The 20,826-nt window shown below is 43.3% G+C and overlaps 1 non-coding gene across 1 annotated transcript; it reads left to right on the top strand.

Annotated features, from left to right (window-relative positions):
• The first annotated feature begins 19,712 nt into the window (after positions 1–19,712).
• LOC112403708 (U6 spliceosomal RNA) lies at positions 19,713–19,821 on the top strand. The gene has a single exon (XR_003003961.1). It is a non-coding gene; the product is annotated as a U6 spliceosomal RNA (small nuclear RNA).
• The last annotated feature ends 1,005 nt before the right edge of the window (positions 19,822–20,826 follow it).

The raw sequence follows: 20,826 nt of genomic DNA, 5'->3' as shown, positions 1-20,826 counted from the left end.
AACCTTGTGCTTCATAAAGGAGAAAAACCTCCTGTGTTTCTCCTCTCTACACTCTGCTGTCAATACTTCACTTCTGACACTCAGAACACTTCCTTTCTGGTCACTTCCCTCCCCTTGGTGTGTGGGTTTTTCCCCACACCAAGAAATTCTCAGACACCAGCTGGGTGTCCTACAATTTACTCAGTTCTGACACTCTCTCCCTGGAGATAGCGTCAGATCCCACAGGTTAAGGACTCAGTCCCCCGCTTCAAATACCAATCGCAAGTCCGGATTGTTACCTGTGTGTTACCTGTGCTAAACCAGAGGTTCCCATGACCCCCTACTCGGGTTCACTTAATTTGCTAGAGTGGCTCAGAGAACTCAGGGAAACAGTTCACTTACTGTTTACCCATTTATTAGAAAAGGATATTATAAAGGGTACAGATGAATATCCAGACGGAAGAGATGCATAGAGCAAGGTATGTGGGAAAGGGTGTGGAGCTTCCGTGCCTTCTCTGGGTGTCCCACTCTCCCAGCAACTCCGTGTGTTCACCCCAGAAGCTCTCTGAGCCCCCATACATTTGGGATTTTTATGGAAGCTTCATCACATAAGCATGACTGATAACTCTATTTCCAGTTTCTCTCCCTTCTCTGGAGAATGAAGGGGTGGAGCTGAAAATTCCAAAGTTTCTAACACATGGCTTGGTCTTTCTGGTCACCATCCCCCATCCAGGAGCCCACCAAGAGTGACTTCATTAGAAAAAAGATGCTCCCATCACCCAGGAAATTCCAAGGGATTTAGGAGCTCCGTGTCAGGAACTGGGGTCAAAGACCAAATATTAGATCAAAAGATGTTCCTAATGCTTTTCTCACTGAGGAAATTAAAAAGGTTTTAAGAGCTCTGTGCCAGGAACCCAGGACAGAAACCAATATATATTTTTTCTATTATCTCACACTGTGCTTCTGACCACTGGCTATAGATTGGAGGTTCCCATTGCCCCCTCTTTGGGTTCAATCATTTGCTAGAGCTGCTCACGAAACTCAGGAAAACAATTTACTTACTATATTAACAATGTATTATAAAAGGATACAACTCCGGAACAACCAGATGGAAGAGATGTATAGGACAAGGTGTGTGGGAAGGGGGCACGGAGCTTCCATGCCCTCTCCAGGTGCACCACCCTCCCAGCACCTCCAGGCGTCCACAAACAGGAATTTTTCCAAACCATGCCTCTTGGGTTTTTATGGAGGCTTCATTCCAAGGCACAATTGATTAAATTATTAGCCATTGGCAATTAATTAACCTCCAGCCTCTTTCCCCTCCCTGGAAGTGGGAGGGGAGGAACTGAAAATTCCAACCCTCTAATAGTGTGGTTGGTTCCCTTAACAACCAGCTCCCATCTTGTGTTTATCTAGGGGCTTTCCAAAATTCGTCCCATTAACATAAAGTCAGACGTGGTTGAAAGTAGTTTGTTATGAATAACAAAAGATATTAGTTTCATGTTTTTACTCTGAAGCTATTTCAAGAACTGAGGACAAAAATCAAATATTATAACAAAAGATACCAGGACTTCCCTTGTGGCACAGTGGTTAAGAATCTGCCTGCCAATGCAAGACACACGGGTTTGAGCCCTGGCCCAGGAAGATCCCATATACCGCGGAGCAACTAAGCCGGTGCGCCGCAACTACTGAACCTGCACTCTAGAGCCCATGAGCCACAACTACTGAGCCCGCATGCCACAATTACTGAAGCCCGCGTGCCTAGAGCCTGTGCTCCGCAACAAGAGAAGCCACCACAATGAGAAGCCCGCGCACCGCAAGGAAGAGTAACCCCCTCTCGCCACAACTAGAGAAAGCCCTCGTGCAGCAACGAAGACCCAACATAGCTATAAATAAATAAATAAATAAATTTATTAAAGAAAAAAAAAAAAGCTGTAAATCATTAGGATTCCAAGAACCACAACCACTTGATTGTGTTTGCCAGAGAAGCCATCATGGAAAAATTTGAAAAGTCTTAAAGGGCTTTGCCTCCACATAAATTGTAAATGCAGAAAGGGCAAAAGCATAAGTGGGGGGACTGAATGCAGAAATGAATCTGGCCAGTGAATTGAGATACACTTTCCATATATCCCATTTTTAAAAAAGAGCTTGCTTCTTAATTAAATGAAACGTACAGAAAGGGTGCATATTATTAGTGTACAGGTGGATGGCTTTTTACAAAGAACACGGCTGTGTAACTGGCACTCAGAACAAAGAAAACCAGATTATCACCAACTGCCCGGAAGACCCACTTAGACTTCTTTCCCAAAGGGCGATCCCAAACTGATTATTTTGCCTGTTTTTATGTTTTCTGTAAAAGGAAGTACATAAAATTCCCCCTTTAGTATCTGTCTGCCTTCACTCACCCTCATGTTTGAGAGTCACCGTATTGATGCACCAGTGAGGGCTGTTCCTTCCAACCCCTGTAATGCACTCTCCACTATGGGGAACATGCCCCAGATAATTCACTCTATTATTGATGGGTGTTTGGGCCATATAGTGTGAACCAATGGTTATTGTTTGGTCTGGGAAAGTTTTAAAAAAATAATCATGTATTTGAGAGAGACAAGTCAAGCTTTTTTTTTTTTAAATAGTCATTTTTAATTTATTTTACTTTTGGCTACATTGGATCTTCTTTGCTGCTCACAGGCTTTCTCTAGTTGCGGTGAGCGGGGGCTACTCTTCATTGTGGTGCGTGGGCTTCTCATTGTGGCGGCTTCTCTTGTTGCGGAGCACGGGCTCTAGGCGTGCGGGCTTCAGTAGTTGCGGTGTGTGGGCTCATTAGTTGTGGCTCATGGACTCTAGAGCACAGTTGTGGTGCACGGGCTTAGTTACTCTGCGGCATGTGGGATCTTCCCGGACCAGGGCTCAAACCCATGTCCCCTGCATTGGCAGGGGGATTCTTAACCACTGTACCACCAGGGAAGTCCCAAGTCAAGATTTTTATGCCAACGTAGACAAAGAAAATAGAGGGGCCACTTCACTTGCTTAGATCTCTAGCTTTGTTCTGTTCTGCTTCCCTGCTCCAATTGCCAGACCCAGGAGAAAAAAGTGAGTCATGCTTCTGAGAACATAACTGTTACAAGGAGGATGAGATTTGGCATCCCAGAAAATGAGGGGAAACCTTGGGTCTGTAGGAGTGGACATAGGAAGTTGCACATGTGTGTAAACTTCAGAGAAGCCCTCTGGTCCCTGGAAAATCCTCTACAAACATCTCAGAGAAGCTGGGATGCTTCACTCCACCCCAGGTTACTGTAACTTCAGTCTCCAGTGTGTCAACAAGTGAGGATATCCTGCCACCTCCCCGCTGCCGCTCCAAAACTCTCAAGAGAAAGTGAGATCATGAGATGCGTATTTGATTCAACAAACAATGAGGCTTAATGAGACAGATTTACCTTTCTATTTTCAACATACCTATGGCCAAAACCTTCCCTAGCATACAGCTCATATCTTTCTCCCTTCTTCAAGAACACAACAGTCACCCTGCTGGAGATCTCTTTTGGGAACTTGCTGTTCTCTGCTCACCACGTTTCCAGTAACTTGAGGTCAAGCTAGCTTATTTCCACACAGTTTCTGTCTGGGCAGAGCGGTTTAATATATTCCTAAATGCTTTAGTGAGGAAACTCTTAAAATTTTACTCTCTGATCACCAGTATGTAAATTCAAAGTGCCTTTGGGATCTAAAGAAAACAAGAGTGCTCATTTGAAGGAGTGAGACTGGGAAAATACAAGGAAGTGTAGTGTTTAGATTCACTGGAAAGACTTTTAAAATATTTATATTAGTATCAAGAACTTACTTATGTTTCATTTCTTGGCAAGGCTTTGAAGAAATTATATGTATATCCTCAAAGATTTTAAGCATTATTTCACAAAGCATGTGTTACGGTTTATAAACACAAATGTATGAGATGACTTCTTTAAGAATTAAGGCTTTAATTGTATTTTTTGGGTCTTCGTTGCTCCATGGGGCTTTCTTTAGTTGTGGTGGTGCACGGACTTCTCATTGCAGTGGCTTCTCTTGTTGGGCTCTAGAGAGCAGGCTCAGTAGTTGTGGCACACTGGCTTAGGTGCTCCACGGCATGTGGGATCTTCCCAGACCAGGGCTCAAACCCCGTACACCTTTTATACTTGTTTTTTTCCAAACTTTGTAAGCACCCCAATGATGCATTGGTGGTTTCTAAAAGGACATCTGGAAGACAAATTAATGGCTTCTCAGGTTGAGCGGGTACCTATTCCGTGGTTCAGGAGCTTCCGTCTCCTGATAAAGTCCATGGAGGGGCTTAAAGTACAAAAATACGATGATAAGGTTTTTTTCCCAGTTTTACTGAGAAATTGGCATACATCACTGTATAAGTTTAAGGCATCCAGCATGACAGTTAGATTCACATATATTGTGAAATGATTACCACAATAGATTCTGCTAACAGTATCTTCTCATGTAGATACAATAAAAAGAAAAGAAAGAAGAAAACAAAAAAAGGAAAAAAAAGTTTCTCCTTGTGATGAGAACTCTTAGGATTTACTCTCTTAACTTTCCTATACATCATACAGCAGTGTTAGCTCTAGTCATCATGTTGTAAATTACATCCCTAGTACTTAGTTATTCTGTAACTGGAGTTTGCACCTTGCCAACACCTTCTTCAATTCCCCCTCCCTCCACCCTCTGCCTCTGGTAACCACAAGAGTCTGATCTCTTTTTCCATGGTTCTGTGAGTTTGAGATCACATAGTATTTGTCTTTCTCTGTCTGACTTACTTCACTTAGCATAATGCCCTCAAGATCTATCCATGTTGTTGCAGATGGTAGGATTTCCTAATTTTTTTATGGCTGAATAATATTCCATTGTATATATATATGTGCCACTACTTCTTTATCCATTCATTCATCAATGGACACTTAGGTTGTTTGATGATAAGATTTAGAATAGTTATAATATTGAAAAGAATTATAAAAATATAACAATAATTTATAATGTGCTGTGTGGACCCTGAAAACATAAAAGAAATAGAGAGTTCTCCTTCCTGCCTATGACTGTCAGTTCTTTAAGCCAACATCTTCTGTGCTTTTAACTTTCTGTGCCAGTCACTGTGTACTTTAATGCATTTTCAAAATTAATCTTCACAATGACTCTATGAGGTAGATAATAGTATCTTCCCTATTTTACAGATGAGGAAACTGGGCTTAGAGAGGTTAGCACCTTGCAGAAGTTACGAGGTCATGAGTGACAGAGCTGGAACTTGAATCCCACCCTGGCCTGCAGCTTGCACCTCCACCTCTGCTATGTCCACTGCCCTTGTACATGTAAACTGCCCATGAAGACTGACATCGAGGCCAGATTAGACTGAACACAGAGGCACCACCATGTCCGGGAAAGTCAGAAGCTTAAATTGCTAACTCCGAAGGTGAGGACAACTTCCACTGAATTTATTGAAAATAATGAAACCTAGTTCTCTAACAACTTAGGGGACAATGTCAGTATTAAAATTTGGTTGTTTTGTCTCTCTTTTTTAAGCAGGTGACATGAAGGGAATTCCATTTGGAGAACAAGGACTATTATGTCCATTGAATGTCTACTTTGTGCTGCTAGGTGCTAGGAATAGAGAAATTAACAAAACTGGTTCCAACATCAAAACATATAAACATGGGCTATTGCATCTGTGACACTGGGCAAATGATTGTTTTGCCTCTTAAGACTGCATTTACTATGAATACCTAGTCAATCTCCTTAGAAAATAATTCACGATGGACCCCTCTTTGTTTAAACTGCTAACGTGAGTTCTTTCCTAACATTTATGAGTATAAGAATGCAAATATTTTGTTCCTTTAAAGGTTTATTTGCAAGTTTTCTGAGTGAACTATAGGATTAATTTTCTCCTGCAAAGTTTTCCCACATTTATGTAACTCTCTCCTCCCATCTTGCCAGGTAGAGCAGCCTTGAGGTAAAATCAAGCTCAGAAATAAACTTTTACTTAGGCAGGATCCACACTCCACTCCCAGTGAAACAGAATTCTAGAAGGTGAGAGCCAAAGTAGTAGAACTAACCATGTAGAACAGCTGATCCCATTTCTTTTTTTTTTTTTTTTTGTGGTATGCGGGCCTCTCACTGTTGTGGCCTCTCCCGTTGCGGAGCACAGGCTCCGGACACGCAGGGTCACCGGCCATGGCTCACGGGCCCAGCCGCTCCGCGGCATGTGGGATCTTCCCGGACCGGGGCACGAACCCGCCTCCCCTGCATCGGCAGGCGGACTCTCAACCACTGCCCCACCAGGGAAACCCCCCATCTCTTCTTTAGAAAATGGAATTACTGATACTCTGAGAAGCTAAGTGGCTTGCCTACTGTCAGAAAAAAATAGCCAACAAATCCAAGATTTAAACCCAGGCCATCTTTTTTTCTACAACCCTATAGTTCACATCAAGTTCAATCCTATGGTCAGAAAAGCCCCTGGTGTGAGCTCTGACCCGTCACTTTGCACAGTACTGGGAGCAGGCAGATTCTTAGTGAAAGTTGGTTGAGTAAATACAGGTGAGGGGACTCCCAGCTTCTGGTCTAATCTCAGCTGCCTCCCCATTAGCCCTCTCCTGTGCTGCATCTCCCCTACTTTCTTGGACTAAATTACTCAACAATGTTAATACCATCTTGCCTGAGCAGCCATAGCAAGGACAGCATCCAAAGAGATACATATATCACCTGGGCAGAGGTGGAGACCACTCAGAGCTATTTAACCAGCTCATTTACAAGGATATATTGACCCCTAGACATGCCACACAGATGCTGAAACAAGAATTTTTCAGTAGTAGGGGTTGGTGGCAAATCCAGGGCATAGAAGATTGAGAGAAGTGAAAGAGAATTGGACCAAAGCACCCAAGAATGCAGAAGCTGGAGAAAATTGGTGACTTAACGGACTTGGTCACACAGCTGGTTGGTACCAGAGTGGGGATCTGAACTCTGGCATTAAGATTAGTGTGGGGGCTTCCCTGGGGCTTCCCTGGTGGCACAGTGGTTGGGGACCGCCTGCCGATGCAGGGGACCCGGGTTCGTGCCCCAGTGGGCATGTGAACCATGGCCACTGAGCCTGCACGTCTGGAGCCTGTGCTCCACAATGGGGGAGGCCACAGCAGTGAGAGGCCCTTGTATCGCAAAAAAAAAAAAAAAAATTAGTCTGGCAGCTTCACATGCTGCTGTTCTCCCAATAGACCAGAAGCCATAGTGCCTAGTTTGCGAAGTGCTTACCGACGGGTAAAGTGTGGTACAGAAGTATAAAGGGCAAGGGACAAAATAAGATGCATATAATCAGTGAAAATGTTTATGGAGTGTTGGACCCTTGTTGTGGACTAAACTGTGTCCCTCCCAAATTCATGTGTTGAAGCCCTAATCCTCAATGTGACTGTATTTGTAGACAAGGCCTTTAGAGAGATAATTAAGGTTAAATGAGGTCATCAGTATGGGGCCCTAATCAAACAGGAACGTTGTCCTTATAAGAAGAGGAAGACACAACTGGAGCATGTGTACACAAAGGAAAGGCCGTGTGAGGACACAGCAAGAAGGTGGCCATCTGCAAGCCAAGGAGAGAGGCCTCAGGAGAATCTAGACCTGCTGGCACCTTGATCTTGGACTTCAAACTTCCAGAGCTGTGAAAAAACAAATTTCTGTTGTTTAAGCCACCTAGTCTGTGGCAGTTTGTTATGGCAGCCCGAGCAAACTAATACAGCAAAGATGAACAACAGTGAGGGACTTCTGTGGACAAATTCTATCTCAGTCTCCTTCTGCTCCAGGCTTGCCTAGGCCCATGGAGGAGATGGGGAACTGACACATGTAACTGAACCTTAAGCAGGTATTTTCAAGTTAATCAGGTCCATGCTGAAACAAACAAGTAAAAAGACATAAGTAATGATTCATCAGTAGAAAGCCATGAACAATTTACCTTTTTTCTGTGGCTTATCTGTTTGAACATACTTTAATTGCCTTGTCTCCTTGGTAGTTTTACAAGAACAAATATTTGTCTCAGAAAACTCATTTCTTGAAAACTTAGAACAAATCTAAACTATTTGGGGCTTTAGATCGTCAATGTTTAGAAAATAATAGTTTATGTTAAGAAAAGGATGGATTTCACTGGAAGAATCTGTAGGAGATGTCAGCAAAAATGGCAGAGAAAAGACCTCTGTAATAATCTTTTCTATAAAAGCAATGAGAACACTGGCAAAAAATTGTCAGAATCAACTTTTTTCAGAACTCTGGAAATTAATCAAAGACTTGTGGCAATCTGAGAAGAGTTTATTCAAGAAAAAGGCTGAATCTCAGAAAGAGCAGCAAGCTTTGTGACATTTTAACTTGCTCTCTTTCCCCTCCCCAACTCAACGGTAGCTTGATAATCAACAGCCCACAAGCACAGTGGCAACCACTGGAGGGGGCAGAATGGGGCTGGAACTCCTTCAAAGCCCTATTCCCAGAGAACTGTTATTATTTGATCTATCTGGAGGTTCTTGGAAGACCCCACTCACAAAGCTGTCTTTATTTAAATTGACTTGGAGCTTATTCATTATGAAAAGCCTTTCCCCAGAGGCATTAGTTGAAAACATTATAGCTGTCTAAGGTGGCAAATAACATTTGGGTCAAACAGTAGACTAACCAAATAGCTTAAAAGAAAAATCTGGGGAATGAGATGTTTGAAAAGCTCTGGCATGTTCCTGGGAACCTAGAATGTTACATGCATGCCCCAGGCTGTGCACATGCTCAGAAAAGACCCAAGAAGGCCCAGGCTGACCTTGAGGCTCTGCACAAGCAGGAAGTGAAGGCTGACAGAGTTGGACTCTTCCTGTTTGAATGTTGAAGGTGTGCCCCAGAGACTCACACAGAGCTCCTCAGCAAAGACTGTGAGACATACCGGTCCCAAGAATTTAATCACGTTTCTGTTCAATCATTAACTGACCATGAAGTTAAATGACCAGAAACTTTAGTAGCCACACAAAACAAAGTATACAGAATTAAACTACAGAATTATTTCAGAAAAGTCACTAAACAAATCAGCAACAACAATAAATGCTGAGAGGGGAGAGAATGATTTCTAGTTATCACATTATATTTTTTAATGTCCAATTTTCAACATAAAAATTATGAAACATGCAAAGAAACAAGAAAATATGGCCATACTTAGGGGGGAAAAAAATAGTCAATAGAGACTGTCCCTGAGGAAGCCCAGATGCTGGACTTACTGGACAAAGGCTTTAAATCAGCTATTTTAAATATGTTCAAGGAACTAAAACATAACTACATAATAAATACAAAAGACAATATAACTGTGTTTTTTGTTTTTAACTATTTTTTCCCATTTGACATAAAAGACAACTGCATAAAACAATAACTATAAATTGGTTCTACAGGCATACCATGTATAAAGATGTGATTTGTATGATAACAGCAAAGGAGGTGGAAGAGAATGGAGCTATATAGGAGTAAACTTTTGTATACTTTTAATATTAAGTTGTTATTAATTCAAACTAGATTGTTATAAGTTAAGGTGATAACTGTAACCCCCAAGTCAACCATTAAGAAAATAACTTTTGAAAAATCTGTGGTACAGATGATTAAATCCAGCAAAGCCTCACTAGTATATACAAAACAGTGGTAAAATCGGTATGAATTAGTGAAATCACTAAAGAAAGGAAATTCTTCATTGAGGACATCATTTTATTCATTTCTCAATACACAGTAACTAGAAGAGCATACAAGGTATTCTTTCATTCACTTTAGACTGAGGGTCTTTGATGTGTCAGGTACCATTTGATGCTGCAAAATAGAGGCTTAGCTGAATCTGTATTACTGAAGGGCTTCTTCATGGACCCATAACTTCTAGCAAGTTGTCTATTTCTGTTCTTTTAATTTCCTAATGGCTCGGGTCTCCCTTGATAGTCTCTCTCATTAACCATCTTCAGATCTAATCTAATCTATTTATTCACTCAGCAAATATGTGTTGAGCTCCTGCTATGTGCCATCCATCGGCGATAACAGTGGTGAACAAGGCACATGGAGTTCTTGCCCTCCGGGCCTCAGGGAACTTGCATGTACTGTCATGTTGTGCAGTATGTGTAATGTAACAGCAGCAGGTGAATGTGCTAGGAAGAAAAACAAAACCCAGGTATAGGGAAGGGGTGCTTTCAGATAAGCTGATCAGGAAAGAAGGTGACATATGAACAGAGACCTTAATGCAAAGATCTGGAGAAGGAGAGTTTTAGGAAGAGGGAACGACTGCAAAAGCTGAGGCGGAAATGAGCTATGCCTGTGAGGATTAGGAAGGAGGCGGGTGTGAGTGGAGTCTCTTCTTTAGACATATATCTTGGATTCAACCTGCCCTCTGTGCCTCCTACCGCAACCCCGTCCTTAGCTGTAGCATCACATCTAAGTCACTTTGAAAATCTTTTCATTGTTCTTGCCCCAAGTCTGTGTCCCACATAATTCATCCTAAACTCCACTACCAGAAAAATTTCCAGAACACTTTCCTCTTGTCACCTCACAGTCAAGGAGTCCCAGTGACCTCCTACAGCAGCCGAGCCCTCAGCTCCTCCACAGCATTTACTGGTTTACAACTATGTGCTGGACACTTTTCTAGGCACCATGGTGACACCAATGCACCACGAAGACCAGCTTCTTGCTCTCATAGGGCTTAACATTTCCAAAGGATACGGCAGACACTAGACAAATACCAAGATAATTTCGGATGTAAGTGCCAAGAAGAAAACAGAGAAATGGTGACAGAGGGGGTGACCTGAGGAGGTCTGAGGTGGTCCGGAAAACCTGGTCTGTTCCAAGAGTGGGAAGATCAGGTGCCTAGGCCCTAACATGGGGCTCTGCAGGGGCTGGCCTCAACGCCACCTCCTTGGGGAAGTGTCCCCAGTACACCAGGGAAACGAGCCACCTCTCCTCTGAGTGACTAAAGCAGCGTCCATTCTTCTGTCCAGTGACTCTCAGATGGACAAGTTTGTCTCCCTTCTGTAGACCACAAGTCCATCGAGCAAAAGAACCCTACCTAATTCTTACCAGGCCACATGGAGTACTGTGAGCCACTGATGACCACCTGGGAAACTGAACCGAATCAGGCCCAGTGTCCTAATCTGGCAGGTGGAGTCACGGAGTGTCGAGGTCTAATCCAACATTAATTCACATTCCCAGCTCTTGTTAGGCCAGTATCCTGTCTGCTCCTGCCCTCTCCGGGGAAAACTTGGCAAAGTTTACAAATTTTAACAAATCAATATTACGTGAATATAAATTTCTGGAACACAAGTTATTGTTTGCCTAGTTAGATAATTCTCTCAAGAATGAACATGCTTTACCTGCTGGATTGATTTAGTCAACTCTTTCAAAAATCGTTTAAACTTTTGAAATTGATATTGACAACAGTGACTTGTGGACAATGCTTTATCTTGACTTAGTAGTTTTGTTTAAAGATGTTTACTGAAAGACTATCACTGATCTATTCATTGAATTAATATTATTAATAATATTATTTTTAAGCACTTCTATGTGTTAGGTATGGTACCTATTCCTGGGTATACAAGAGGGAATAAAATATACACATTCTGTTGCCCCTATAAAGTTTACAATCTTGTCAGGAATACAGGTTAGGAGACAAGAAAAGAGACAAATAAATGTATAATTATGGCTTGTGATGCATACTATTAAAGAAACAAACAGAATACAGGACAGAGAATAACAGGGAGAATTTTGCATAGTGTGGTCAGGAAACACCTTACCTTTAAACGTTCACTCAGCTGTGCAGAAAAAGAGATGGATCTCACAGCTTTTATTAAATTCTAAATAATTTTCTTAATCCTGACAGGTAGTTTCCAATGTCCTGTGGCCATTCTACTTTTATACATTCTTTTTAAAAAGATGCTTTAGCTTTGCCCTACAACTAATCACCACTCACTGTGTGTTTATAGTATGTTATCATTATAAAGTAAGAATACTCACCAAGGAGATGATGCTCCGTTCTTCATGTCCCTGAAGCATGTTCTTTACCATTCATTCAAGCTGCATAGAGCGACAGTGTGTTTCCTAATGACATCCATCCCTCTGAGTAGTTGGAAGCATGCAGACTGCTGAGGGCTCACCGTGGTCAAATCCCACAGCCATACAGAAGAAGCCCTTTAGGTCACACAAGTTCACCTGGTGAGAATATGGTGTCTGTGGAACATCTGGGGGACATTCAGGTTGGAGCTCCGTGACCACGTCAGTCCCATGGCCGCGGGCTTCATTCCACCCTTGACCAGTGGCTTCGCAGCCCTGTGCTATGGGTCCTGTGGGGACCACAGGAGAGTGCAGATTAATTAGAGCAGATGCTTCCTGACATCATGGAGTTAATACAGGAGGGTGCTTATGAGTCCAATTAAATGGTTCCTTCTGAAGCAGCTCCCCTCATCTTCTCAGGAGGAGGAAAAGGAAACACAGGAGCGTGAGAGGCACGAAGCAGCCATGGATAGCTGTGTCTGTGCACGCCCAGCCCAGACAGAAATTATTGTGAATTCCAGCAAGCAAAGAACAAATGTGGAGCATCCCTCCCTGCATTCCTGAAGGGAATGTGGAAATACTAAGAAAGAGAAGGACACTCAGATAGTCACAGAACAGGACTTCTTTGACAGAGATTACTGAGCTGGTTTTAAGCAATTTGAGGTGCTATGAGCAGGAGCTATAGGGTTGTTGGACGACTAGCAATTGGTGGTTCATCAAATAAAAACAAAGTGTTTCTAATCCAGGTCTGAAACAGGTGAGGAATGACAAGAAGTGCAATCAGGGAGTCGGGCAGAGACCCCTGCGTGGTGCTGAGTGACCCAGCTGTGCAGCCATTGCATTTCTCTTCAAATAAGGACCTTAGATATAAATCTGTCATTGGTATGAGAGCCTATAATTCCCATAAACATTCCTCACCAAGGTTGGATTCTTCCCTTTATTCATTCATCAAAATTAGTTGAGCACCTACTATGTGCCAGGTACTATTGCTGCTTTGTCTTCAGTGCCTCTCAAGGTAACAGAGGCAGTCTCTGCCCTCACAGAGCTCACATTCTAGTGGGGTGGGACGGGGAAGACAGAAAATAGACTAATAAGCAAGTGCTATGAAAAGCAATAAAGCAGGTAGTAAGGGGGTGAGGGTACAGGGTGATGAGAAGGGGGCCTTCAGAGAAACCCTTTTTAAGGGCTATTATATAGAGAGGTCAAGAAGGGCCTTTCTGATAAGTGACATTTGTATAGAAATTATAGGGTAAACCCTGGGAAGGTGTAGGGGAGAGGATTCCTGGCAGAACAGAAGCAAGCATAAAGTCCCTGGGTCAAGGCGTGTTCTTGGCACGGTCAAGGAACAGCAAGAAAGCTGTGTGGCTGAGCAAATGAGGGAGAGAATGGTAGGAAATGTGGTCGGAGTTGTAGGCAGGGGCCAGATCATGTGCGGCCACAAAAAGCCTGGGATGGGAGCTGTGGAAAGGTTTTGAGCAGAGAAGTGATGATATCTAATTCAGATTTTAAAGGGGTCACTCTGGCTGTGTGTGCAAAACAGAGAGGAAGCAGGAATAGCCCAGGGAGGAGACGAAGGTGGTAGATCATTAACATGTTATTAACATGAGATTCCCAATCCATACCAGGAAGCCCAGGTCAAGGTGAGTTAAGAATGAGTTCCTGAGTCACATTTCAAAACTGTAGAATTTCAGTTAATCAGAAAGTCAGTGGGATGCAATAGTCTTATATAGTAGCCACTAGCCACATGTGTATACTGACAACTTGAAATACAGCTAGTCTGAATTGAGATGTTCTATGAGTATAAATCACACTGAGTTTCAAAGACCTGGTACCAAAAAAGAAAGAAAAGAAAAACCCCCAAACCAGAATGTGAAACATCTCATTAAAAATTTTATACTACACTAATTACATATTGAAGTGATAACATTTTGAATATACGGGGTTAAATAAAACATACTCTTTTCTTTTTCTCTCCTCAGAATCTTTATTATATAATAGCAGGCATACCACATGTTAGCCTTTTATTAGATATCGTATTGTTATAGGGCCCAGTACCCTGTTAGCCCCAGAGTGTAAATGCTTGATCTTGGATTGAAAGGAAGGTCATGAGTGCCAAGCTGTTGGCAAGTTGCTCTCAGAATTATCAAGTTCGTCTTAATATGGTCATTCATAGACCTGCAACCTGTAGACAAGTTGCGATAAAAAGAATAATGGGCTTCTCTTCTCAAATGAGATAATTTAGCAAAGTAATGACAAAGGAAAGTAATCTCACTTATATTAGGACCACATTTTCCAAATAAAGTCAAAGCCTTTGGTTACAGGCTCTTCCTTTTTTTCCTGTTACCTCTGGCCCCAAGGCCTGCAAATCACTTTCCTGTGACAGAGTTCAGTCCTGAATATCCCCTGTTGTTGATGGATGTAAACGTGACTTGCCTTAGGGCTCATGGAATCCAGATATTAGGACTAAAGTTTATCTCCTCAACGGGAGGAAGCAAGTCCTCCCCAGACTTGGAAATATCTACTCTGGAAATTAACTTCACCTATTTCTTTTTACTTTATAAAATGGAGCTACTAGAAATTTTAAAATTAAAATTTGTGGCTCACATTATATTTCTATTGGACATCACTGCTATTAGGAACTGAATTATACAAAGAAATCCTTTGTGATTTAAGACTTGAACATTTTTCTAAAATGTGTTGTCCATTTTCTGGTTTTAATAAACAAAGTTATGCAAAGTATAGCTAATGTAATTGGATTTACTTTAATTAATGGGGTGAGTGCGTCAGTGATTCTGCATCACCAAAGCTTTGTTCTAAATGTCTCTCAGTGGTCCCGTTGTCCGGAAGACGGTAAAATGGCCCTTCCACACTGACTTTGCCCTTGGAAGGGCGCCTGGCCTGGGGTCCTCAGCTTCACAGGTTCAGGACACAAACTTGATAGGTCTCCTGGCTGAGATCCTAGGGACACATTTCTCAAGAGTTGATATGAGAACAGTGACTTTCCAGAAGGACAGGCTTTTCTGGGCCACTCTATCTGGCTTCTTGCTAATTTATCTTTTCACCTCCCAAAGGTATCTGTGTCATGGGTTGGGCCCCAGAGCCAGGTGGGGCAATGCAAGCTACAGTGCGGATCCACTGCACAGGGGCCAAGGGGTTCTAAAGACGAATGGCTTTACACAAGCGAGGCTGTGGCATGGGAATGGAGTGGGCAGACCTCGCAGAGACAGCCACTAATGTGAGCTCACCTCAGTCTGCATCTCTCCCAATCCTACCATGACTTCCCAACATCTCATTTCCCAGGAGTGATCAAGCTCTAGAGGGACAAGGCAAACTGTTCAGGTTCTCTAGAGGTGGCCACACACACTCAGAAAACAACTTACCGATTTATAGGAAGAAACAAGTCGTCAGGAATCAGAATATTTGGGTCAGAGCATCACTTAGCTCTGCTCTCCGTGAGAGAGACTGCTCAGGAGAGCCAATCCATCAGTATTTGGAGGTTGCTTGGTAGGCAAAGACTGAATAGGGGAGATAGAAGGGTGTCCCGAACATTTGGAAAAGGGAGAAATGGGTACCCTCTGAAGGGTTAAACCGTAAAGCCAAATCAGTGGGTCAGAGAAGCGCCATTTCTATTGCTTAGCTTGGAGTAAATATTCAAGAAATATTTATGGTCTGCATGCGTGTCCAGTCTAAGCGTTAGTGAGACAGAATGATTCCCAGGGCAGAGCAAGATTTGTCGGAAGTATTAACATACTTCACGGACTGAGATTCCTGTGTGTTACTGAATTCCACTGCCTTCCAGTATAGTCCTCAGCAGTGAGTACAAAGAATCACGTTCCAGTCTAAGATGACCAACTTGGAATCTGAGAGTCCAATCAGCTGACCACAGCCTCACACCTTGGACAGTTGTGTGGACTATAGGTGTAGAGAAGAGAAAGACACTAAGCTGAATGTTTACTTACCCAAAGACAGCTCTTGGATGTTTTTTAAATGTAAGTCTCTATTATCAGCATTTTAATGTGTAAAAATATAAAACCAGTGTTGTGGTTTATTCACACATGCTGTATGATCAGGCCATTCAAGATGGCTGTTCTCTTGTTCTCTGTACATCCTCTGCTCGACCACTGCCTGCTTCACTTATGCCCCACTCACATCACTGACCTTCCTGCATGCTGACCCCAGGCCCCAGCTACTGATTGTTTTTGTAATCAGTATTTCATATAACTTAAAAAAAAAGTTTTATTATTTCTAAATTTATTTTATCTTTATTGAAGTATAGTTGATTTACAATGTTGTGTTAGCTTGAGGTGTACAGTATGTTCTAGCTTTAGATCAGAATTCTCCACTATGCTTATCAAAGGGGTGGTGAGGGGCACGGCCCTCTGCTGGTTTCCCTGGTAACTGATGAGCCAATCGGTCATCAATTCCCCCTATAACTGATAACCATCCCTTCCCCGAAGGCTACCTCCCGGTCTGCCGCACACAATGGGGGTGTCGCTCCAGGACCTTGCTTTCAGGCGTGTAAACTCCTCCATCCTTTAAACCACTGATGTCTATGTCACTGATCCTGGGCTCTTTCTTCTTGAAGCTGGGCAAGTACAAGCCTTGTAGGCCTGTGGGGTGCAGCCCAACACGTGAGTTCCAGAAATATTTATTGAACATCTGCTATGTTTCAAGCCCTGTTTTAAGTGCTAGGGACATATGTTAGTGGAAAAAACACACAGAGATATCTATTCTCAAGGAAGTTACAGTCCAGAAGGGTGTGTAGGAAAGAGATGATCGTCTTTTAAGATGTCTCTTAATAAATGTAAGTTTTAAAAATTATGTAGTATTTTGGAAAGAGATAAGTGTTAGTTTAAATTTTTAAATGACAACAGAGTAGGGTAAGGAGAATCAAGGTCCTTGACGGACAGATTGCAGAACTTAAAAGGCTGGATTGAGTGCTGTCCAGCTTATTTCCATTTTGAGCCCAGGCCCAATGAGAGTAAACAGGTGACCACACATGTTCTTTAAGGCTAATTTGCAAAACCTGCAGACCAGGGAAGAAAGCTGAAAAGAGAAGCTAAGTATATTGATCACATCTATTCTAAATAAGGGCAATTTCCTGTGGGCCCTCATTGCATTCTCATTAGGAGCTGCTTTGGGACCAGTCCCAACATACATGCTGCTTGTTGAACTACTGTTCAGAGTCAGAAGTACTTTGTCTCTGCTGCTATTTATCCATTTGCATTCTGACAGACCAGCAACTCCTCACACCTGTGGCCCACACTTTCCCACCTTCCCTTTTCAAAGGATAGGAAAGGGAAAGGCTCATTTCAGCCTCTGAAAAAGTCCCTTGACCACCTCCCATGGCTAAAGCCCCTCTTTGATGAGGGTTGAAGTTCTGTGCCTCTTAATCTCAGAACATCTCAGTCCTTATATCTGTGATAGCTCATTGATAAAGCTGTGCTCCAGATTCTTTCCTAACCATGCTTTTCAAATCTATGCAAACCAGCACTTAATCATGTGGTCTGAGATAAAGGATTCCTCTTCTCCCACATTTCCCATTCATCTTCGTGGGTTTGTTTTTTAGAAGATCATAATGTGAGCTGACTGGCTTACATTTTCCCTTTTAAGAAGTAAAAACAATGGCTAAAAATATTTCAGAGTTATTAAATAAAATTAAGTGAATGCTATAACTTGCCCATTCCCCCAAACAGCAGCAATTAGTTCCTTTCAAGGGAACTCAAAACAAAAGCATAACCCTAACGTGATGCTTTAGAGTTTGGTTCAAGCTTGATCAAGCATATACTACCTCTCATAGTGGAAAACACCTGTCTAGTCCCTCAAGGTCAGACATTCAGGACCTGTATTGCTGTCAACACCATCCAATACTTATCAGACCTGAGCTCAGAGCTATGCAATTCTGCATAGCTATGATGCATTCCTGATCACTTCCTTTTTATATCTACCCTGAACCTAGCTCTGGGTGCACACAGGTGGTGCTACTACATCCTGGGAGCAGGACTGCCTCCCTGGGTCCATGGAGGAGGGGCAGACGACAGTGGGCACACTAGCCAAAGTGGGGGCGGGGAGGGTGGTGAGGAATACCCCAGCTTCTCCCTTCCTCTTGCCCGCTGGTCTTCTACCAGTTCCTCCCAACGACTGAATTTAGCAGCTAGAAGGCAAGGGAGCCTGGGAAATATACGTCCCTACCTCAAAGGGCTGCACAGAGAAGGACCAATCTTGAATCTAAGCGCAAACATGCGCTGTGCAAAAATCAACAACGTGGTGGTAAATACGCTGCAAATATGGCAACGGGCGGGTTGGGATGGGGGAAGGAGGGGCTGAAAGTTCTACTGTAGCCGCTGATTCGAGAGGAGTAGGTGGCACACAAAGCCTCTCTTCTTCTCATCCCTAGCAAAAGTGATTATCAAATACTTTAAAGCATTTTTAGAAAAGTGAGGAAGAGTGTCATAATGGGTTAAAATCCAGGAAGCATAAGCTCCAAGGAAGTATTAAAGAATAACGCATGCTTGGTGTGCAAAATAGAAGATTTAGAAGCAGAACAGAACTAACTGCTTGTGGATACAACTCATTATAATAAAGCTGGTCTAGAAGGTTGGAGACTAAAAGCAGCAGCTGACTGAGGAGGAGTTCCCAAATTAGGACAGAGTCAGCCCCGGCTCCACAGAGACTGGAAGGATATATATCAGGACCCCCACGCGTCTCGCTCCAGGATTGCAGAGGGCACTTCCCAGGCTGCCATTATGCAAGGCCTTCCCATCCCTGGGGTGAGTAATCATCATTTAGTCATTCATTCCACAGACATTTCTTGAACCCCTGCAATGTACCGGGCACTATCCTAAGCACTGCAGAGAAAAAAGCAGACAAATAATAGGAACACCCCAAGCCTTAATGGGAGTCAGATCAATATAGTCCACCCTATATTGAGGGAGGGAGGGGTGTTCCTGGCAGGGTGTGGTCAGAGAGGACCCTCCATCCCTACGTCCTGGGTTACTCCTCATCCTGGTAGACACATTTATGGCAGTTAAACATGCAACAGGGGGCTTCCCTGGTGGCGCAGTGGTTGAGAGTCTGCCTGCCGAGGCAGGGGACACGGGTTCGTGCCCCGGTCCGGGAAGATCCCACACGCCGCGGAGCGGCTGGGCCCGTGAGCCATGGCCGCTGAGCCTGCGCGTCCGGAGCCTGTGCTCCGCAACGGGAGAGGCCACAGCTGTGAGAGGCCCGCGTACTGCAAAAACAAAAACAAAAACAAAACAAAACAAAAAACATGCAACAGGGACACATCTGTGTCATTAATAGAGATACTACTATAAAGAACAATATTTCCTCCTGGGTTCTAGTTTATTCAGTTTAATTCAACAGACGTTTATTGTGTGCCAATTCTACGCCTGGAACTGGAGCTACAGAGACAAACATTTTCTTCAAAAAGCATTGCTCCTGCCCTCAGCAGAGTAGGAATGGCAAATCCATGCCGTTTCAGTCCAGAAACTGCTGCCAGACACCTGAGTCCTCTGCAGGTTCATGCAGAGGGTGGGAAGTGATCTCCCCACCAGCTCGGAGTGGTGGCGGTACTGGCCAGTGCAAAGTGAAGCTGACCTGTGCCGGTTCTGCAGCCCTCCGCTCACTACATCTGAGGGCTGATTTTCAAGAAGGGAAAGCCTTTTTGACTTTGCCTCATAAAAAGAAGTCCAGCGCTCTCTTCGGCAGCACATACGGTAAAATTAGAGAGATACAGAGAAGATTAGCATGGCCACTATGTAAGAATAACGTGCAAATTCAAACAAAGCGTTTCATAGTTTTATAAATAGGTGGAGCACAGAGGATTTTTAGGGCAGTGAAATACTCTGTATGATACCATAATAATGGATACATGGCATTATACACCTGTCCAATCCCATGGAATGTACAGCATCAGGAGAGCACTGTAATGTAAACTACGGACTCTGGGTGATAATGTCACTGTGGATTCACCTACTACAACAAATGTCCACTCTGGTGGGGCATGTTGATCACAGTGGAGGCTGGGGGTGGGAGCAGGGGGCTTATGGGAAATCTCTGTACCTGCTGCTCAATTTTGCTGTGAACATAAAACTGCTCTTTAAAAAAAGTCTTAATTTAAAAAAAAAAAAGGACTAAAAACAAACAAACTAAAAAAGAAGGTCAGGCAGCTGAGTAAACTCCCTGGAACAGCCAGCCAGCCAGAGACAGACAGGCTCCTGAACTGCTCTGCAGGGGCCTGAGGAAGTTGGAACAGTTCCACATGGGGCATGGGGGGCCTCCTAGTCCAGCTCTGTCTCCCCATCTGGCAGGGGCAGGGAGTGCAGGCCAGTATACTGTAGTCTAGTTCTCTCCTCTTACACTAATGCTTTGCAAAAAGCACCCGAGTAATTTATCCCTGCATCGGCAGGCGGACTCTCAACCACTGCGCCACCAGGGAAGTCCAACTTAGTCCAATCTTATCATTTACTTTCTGATTTATTAATAAGTAGAGGGAAATATATCTGAACAAATTTCTTTCTTTTTTTTTTTAGAATGTGAGCACATTATCTATATTCTCTGCATTCCTAGTTTTCAAATCACTGGTACATTTTATTTTATTTTAATAAATTTATTTATTTATTTATTTATTTACCTCTGGCCGCCCCGGGTCTTCGACGCGGTGTGCGGGTCTCCCATGGCAGCGGCCTCCCCCGTAGCGGAGCACAGGCTCCAGGTGCATGGGCCCCAGCAGCCGTGGCTCGCAGGCTTCAGAGCGCAGGCTCAGTAGTTGTGGTGCACGGGGCCCAGCTGCCTTGCAGGAGATTT

The sequence above is a fragment of the Neophocaena asiaeorientalis genome, unplaced genomic scaffold (genome assembly GCF_003031525.2).
Source record: "Neophocaena asiaeorientalis asiaeorientalis breed wild unplaced genomic scaffold, Neophocaena_asiaeorientalis_V1.1 scaffold147, whole genome shotgun sequence".
In the NCBI taxonomy this organism is placed as follows: domain Eukaryota; kingdom Metazoa; phylum Chordata; class Mammalia; order Artiodactyla; family Phocoenidae; genus Neophocaena; species Neophocaena asiaeorientalis.
The sequence above is the reverse complement of the archived record's forward strand: the minus strand, read 5'-3'. Positions and strand labels throughout refer to the sequence as shown.